The sequence below is a fragment of the Urocitellus parryii genome, chromosome 1 (assembly GCF_045843805.1).
Source record: "Urocitellus parryii isolate mUroPar1 chromosome 1, mUroPar1.hap1, whole genome shotgun sequence".
Taxonomy (NCBI): domain Eukaryota; kingdom Metazoa; phylum Chordata; class Mammalia; order Rodentia; family Sciuridae; genus Urocitellus; species Urocitellus parryii.
Window position 1 is genome coordinate 42,572,915 of NC_135531.1, and position 6,048 is coordinate 42,578,962.

Here is a 6,048-nt window from a genome sequence, read left to right on the forward strand (position 1 = left end):
ACACATGGAATACTTGCGGTGGCATGGCACATTCATGTACTAGAAATGCTTTATGAAACTTTAAAACAGGAGAATAGAGCTATAGAATTATCCCTTGAATGGCAGTCCAGGCACAGGGTTTCAGAGCTACCTCTGTCACTGATTGGTTGTGGAAATCCTCTGCTCCTTCATACTCCAGTGTCCTCAACTGCAGAAGACAAAGTGGGGTGGTGTCACCCACAGTGCTCTTTCCAGTTCAAAAAGACATAGTCCTCTGAGCCTGTGGCCTGTGAAGACAATACTAATGATCTCTCAGCATTTTCCCCAAGGATTCCACACCTAGAAAGCCCTGATAGACCAAGAAGTGGTGGCTTCCATGCTTCTAGTGTCTGCCCTTTGTTGAATCACTTAGGAGACTCTCCCTTCACAGGAGCTTGACCTTCACTGAGCTTAAACTCATTGGAAAATCATAGAGGATCTCAATTCTTCGGGTCAGAACAGCAATAAATCTCTCCTTGTGAAAACAGATGAGACTAGAGAGAGAAACTTCTCATTTCCTAGACTTCACACACATATATGCGGCCTCTGTGTTCACAGAGTATCTGTTATGGGCAAGATTATCTTTTTCAAAGAGTATTATGACTTTTAGGCACTAACATGAGGTTGCACTACCTGACTGTTAAGGTCCCTTCCAACTTGAACAATTATCCCTCTCTTGAGAGTCAGCAGAATTCACTGGAGAAAAGCCTGGTTTGTAGAGCCAGATGGTCCAAGCTCAAATTGCAGCTCCAGCACTGTCAAGGCTCATGTTCCTAGGAAGCAGACTCTGAGTTGTGGTTTAGAGTAAGGGAGATTTACTAGGGAATACTCAAGGGATTCGCTGCTATGGAAAGAAAAAGAAGGACATAAGATGGGACAGAGGGAAAAGCTGAGTTGCAATGTGATCTCTTGCAAAGATCCCTCGGGTACTCTGAGGCTGAGATGGATCTTCAGAATTATCCTGAGATGGAATGATGGGGCTGAACGTTTGCACTTCTAGGTGAATCAATTGTTGGATGTGAGCTGCCCTTGAAAATGAGCATAGCCTGGGCTAGGCAGCAATCTGCAGCCAAGGCCATTACCAAGGAGAGCTGACAGCTGAGGTCTGTCTTCCAGCCACACTCCCTACAACAGGAGCTCTTCCTTCCAGAAAGGGAAAAAGATACTTAGCCTCTTTATCTAAATTTGACAGAAGAGAAAACTGAGGTCTACTGGGCAGTATCTACTTCACAGAATGTTTGTGATCAAGAAATGAGTTAACACCCATAAAGTATTTATTAAGTACTAAATGCCTGTCACTGTTGTGCGGGCTAGTTATTATAGGCCTCTTATTAGTTCCTTGAGAACAGGACTGTTTGGGGATTGATTGGTACTGTGGAGTCTTATGGGAAACCAGAAAAGGAGGATATGCCCTTCAGATGCCTGCCTGGCCGTGGCCTAGCCAGGGTGGACTTGTTGCCCAGAGGCCAAATTACCCAGCAGAAAGGGCTTCACATCAGTTCACACTCATGTCTAATATCAAAAACAAACAAATAAACAAATGAATAAATAAATAAATAAATCCCCAGGAGAAATGTAATTTTATCTAAAAATGTCATTTTTAATGCTTCTGATGGTGATCAATTCTGATATTTTCTATTTCTTACAATGAAAGTCACTAGAGCCCTATCTTCTGAAATTAGCCCACAAATTCTCCATATTCTTCAAGGCACCAAAAAAAAAAAAAAAAAAGTATAATCTGGAAGAATCTCCAGCCCCTCTGGCTGCAGGGCTAGAAAGTATATTGCTCAGGGAGGGACACAGTCCAAGCATGGGCCTAGCTGGCAGTGACTCCGCCGGCCGGCATCTGCACTTGGGATGAGCTATTTGCCTAGAAACAAAATTATGAATCATGAAGAAAGTCTAAGGCTAGAGAATATGGGGCCCAAAGAAACAAAAGGAAGGGTATGTTGAGATGACTGCTCTAATCTTCCCTGTCGAAGAGGATGATGACTGGAAAGTCAAAATAGAGATTTCCTTCCGAAAGCTCAGAGCAAATCGCCTGTACCTTCCTTTACTTTCCCTTTTGCCTCCTCTTTTAAAGAAGGCAATGCCTATATCTAAGTGACTTTTTCCTAGGGTAGGAGGTTCCAGTCCTGCTCTGGACTAGCCTCCTTACTGCCTGGATCTCAGACTATGTCGTTATTTTAAAAATTCACCCCCAGCTTTTCTAGTCCACAGCCTATTTTGTCATCAAGGCATTTCAGATGGAAATTTATTTTCAATGGAAACCTCAACTTATTTTCCTTTCTTCTAACCTATAAACCTTGTTTTTCCCTTGCCTTGGCCCAACTACTGTCTTCCCTTCCCCTTACCAAAACTATTTCTCTCTACCCGCTCCATGATTAGTTGCCAAGGCTGGTTCCAACTCCCTACATATTTCAGTAGAAGCAGAACAGTTGTTTTCAATTACATTCCAAAGCATAGGAGAGAATTTCTGAAAGCGGCTTCCTAGTTTTCAATTGACCGTGGCAAGAGCAGCCTCAGAGAAGAAAACTCTTTCCAGGAAGAATGCAAACCTCACTCTGAAAGCAATTTGAGTCTTCTTTTTCCATTGCACCAAATATATATCTTTGGAGGACTTTCCTGTGCTCATTAGGAGGAATTGCTTGGCAAAGCTCTCTATCTAGAAGCAGGGCCACCAGGGATCAGGATGAAAGGGAAGCAAAATAGACTTCAGGCTTCCAGAACTGGAAGGTAACCCAAGAAAAGCAGAAAAGATTCAGGCATTTCTCTCGTGTAGTGTTGTGTAAAGTGCAAGCCAGAATGGGATCCTCACGGTGTGCAAACTGAGCTCCCCTTCATTGGAACATGGAAAAGGCAGCTTGGAGTAGGAGAAAATAAGAAGGTGGCAGTGTGATAAGGTGAAAAGAGCATGGTGGCCCAAGTCAGGAAAGTGGGTGATGAGGCAGCCTTAGTCACACTTGTGCTGGACCCCTGCTATGTGTCCCACCAACCACCCTTCCCCGTGCTGCCTTCTCTGGGGGGCTGCTCTCTCTAGACTGAGTCAAGAGCAAGCCAGCCCTCTGGCTTCTGACTGGATTCAGTCAATGAAAGCCACTGGCAGGAGATCAGAGGAAAGGATGAGAGTGAGATAGGAGTGTTGGCTCCCCACCTCCCTGTCCTCTGCTCTCTAGGTTGTCTACCTCTAGCTACTAAAGGCTATGGATACCATCAGGTGGCTCTGGCCATTCAGCTACCCTTTCCAAATTCAGGAACCAGTTCTTTCTTTTGTCTTTTTTTTTTTTTTTTTGATTCAAGTTCTCCCTGCTATTGCTAGCAGAAGGAGTAGCCTGAAATACTTACTTTTCCTGAACTGCTCACATCTGCTCACATCTCTATAGAGTTGGTAAGTAAATGGATCTCAACTACCCAGTTTGGATGTGCCTTCTGTTTCCTGCTACTATATTCATCTTTATGATATTCTTAGGGTAGGGGCTCTGAGTGATTCTTGTAGAGGAAGATGATGTGTGAAATCTCCAACTGTTCATTCTTCAACTTGGAAACCAAGTTGAAGAGAAGCAAACCATTTACCTGTCCACCCATGGAAGAGATCTTGGCAGCCTCTGCAGAGTGGGTAGTGAGGCGGAGAGGTTGACATGATAAGCCCCCTACCCATGCTTCATTCAACTAGTATTTTAGTCAGCTTTTTCACTGCTGTGACTAAAGGATCTGACAAGAACACTTTTAGAAGAGGAAAAGTTTATTTGGAGACTCACAGTTTCAGAAGTCTCAATCTACAGACAGCAGGCTTCATTCCTTGGGGCTTGAGATGAGGCAGAACATCATGGCAAAAAGAGTGTGATAGTGGAGAAGCAGCTCACATGATGATCAGGAAGAAGTGGGGGGAGAGAGGGAGAGAAAGAGAGAGAGAGAAGAGAGAGAGAGAGAGAGAGAGAGAGAGAGAGAGAGAGAGATATTCCCCACTTTCCAGATAAAATATATACCCAAAGCCATGCCCCCAATGCCCATCTCCTCCCTCCATACCCCATCTGCCTTCAGTTACCACTCACATAATCCCATCAGGGGATTAATTCACTGATTGGGTTAAGACTCCCACAACCCAATCATCTCTCCTCTGAGCCTTCTTACATTGTCTCATAAATGAGACAATGGGGGACACCTCACATTCAAACTATAACAACTACTTCAGCTCTACTTTATCTACTTCACAAAATTATAGGTTATACTCCAAAATTTTAGAGAATGAAGAAGATACTGAAGAGTATACTGAACAGTAGAATCCATATGTGGACTTTGAAATAAACATAATCTCGATGTTACTTTATTATCCTAGGAAGAACTGAAGCAAACACTCTGTACAACAGGACATTCTAATGTGCTGACCCACCATGCTCCTCTTTAGAACGACACCATCTTAGAGTTCTGACAAGGTGGGGATAAGGCCATCATACGTTTCACAACGTAATTCCATTCTACTTCTGGTCACAGTAATTGGACTCAAGTTGATAACTGGCCCAGAAAGAATGAATCTGTAGTTGAAGCTGAGAAAATGACTTGCTTTCTCTGAAGAATTTGCACTAAGTAACCCATACTTGTAGTTGGATGATGTTATGTCCTGGAGGGACAGAGTCATGAAGCATGGGACAGAAGAGATGCTCAGGCTACCTAGAAGCTTCAAGGTAGGAGGAAACTGAAACTAAGAACTTTGTGGCAGAAAAGTCGGCCACAGAGAGTGCCTCTCTTATTTTACCCACATAGTCTCTTGTCTCTAATATCACTCGGGTCCCACCATGCTGGTTATCTTTAATGCCATTGGGTTCCAATGTCCTTTCCTTGTGCCAGACTGAGAATTGAATAAATGAATCAGTGGGGGGAAAGGACAAGTCTTTCTTAAGGAAAATTTTGAGTATGTATATAGATATGCCCACTCTAGGAGATGGAACCTAGGTCCCCTGAAGGCCCTTGAATGTGGGCTGGACTTAGTGACTTGCTTCTAATAAGAGAAAATGGAAAAGAAAGAATAGCAAGTTTATAGCAGAAAAACTACTTTAACCGACTGATCAAGGTTAACATCACCATTGATAAGTCAGGTGGATACCATTTACTCCCTGATATAATGTGATAAGGATACTTGCCTCTGTGGTATCTCCCCGCAAAATTCATTACTCCAGTCTAATAAAGAGAAAACAAAATAGCCAATCAGTACTAGTTAAAATATACAAAGACTGTAAGAAATCATCACAAATTAGAGCAGACTAAGAAATGGCAAACAAAAATAAAGTGGTAGGCTGAATTAGATTCTGGAACAGAAAAAGGACAGTGGTGGAAAAATTGAAGAAATCCAAATAGACTGTGCAGTTTAAATAGTATTATACCAGTGACAGTTTGTTAGTTTTCATAAATGTACTGTGATTATATAAAATGCCAACTTAAAGGAAGCTGGGTAAGTGTACATAAGGACTCTATACTACTTTTGCAGCTTCTTTGTAAGATTAAAACTATTTTTAGAAAAAAGGACAGCTTAGGGGGCTGGGGTTGTGGCTCTGCAGTAGAGTGTTCACCTAGCACAGGTGAGGCCCTGGGTTCGACCCTCAGCACCGCATAAAAATAAATAAATAAATTAAAGATATTGTGTCCAACTACAGCTAAAAAATAAAATATAAAAAAAAAAGATAAGGAAAAAAGACAACTTAGGAGCTCACTGAATCTCCAGAAGCACCGAAGAATCAGTTTTGAACAAAGCCAGGAACTGTTGCTAAGTTCATTCTGCAGAACTGGTCCAACAGAGATTCCATGGCTTCTACTGGGCACTGACGTTGCTGTAGGCTTCCCCACCACCACCTTGCAGCATTCTCTATCATTGCTGCCCCTGGAAACTGGATGTAGCTTCTGCTGTTACCACTTGTCACCAAACTTGGCTACAGATTTGCACATTAGCTTCAGGGAGGTTGGGACACGAGTGCCTGACATTTCAGTTTCTATCCCTGAATGTGGGCTCTGACTCATACAGAAGAGACTTCCCAGACA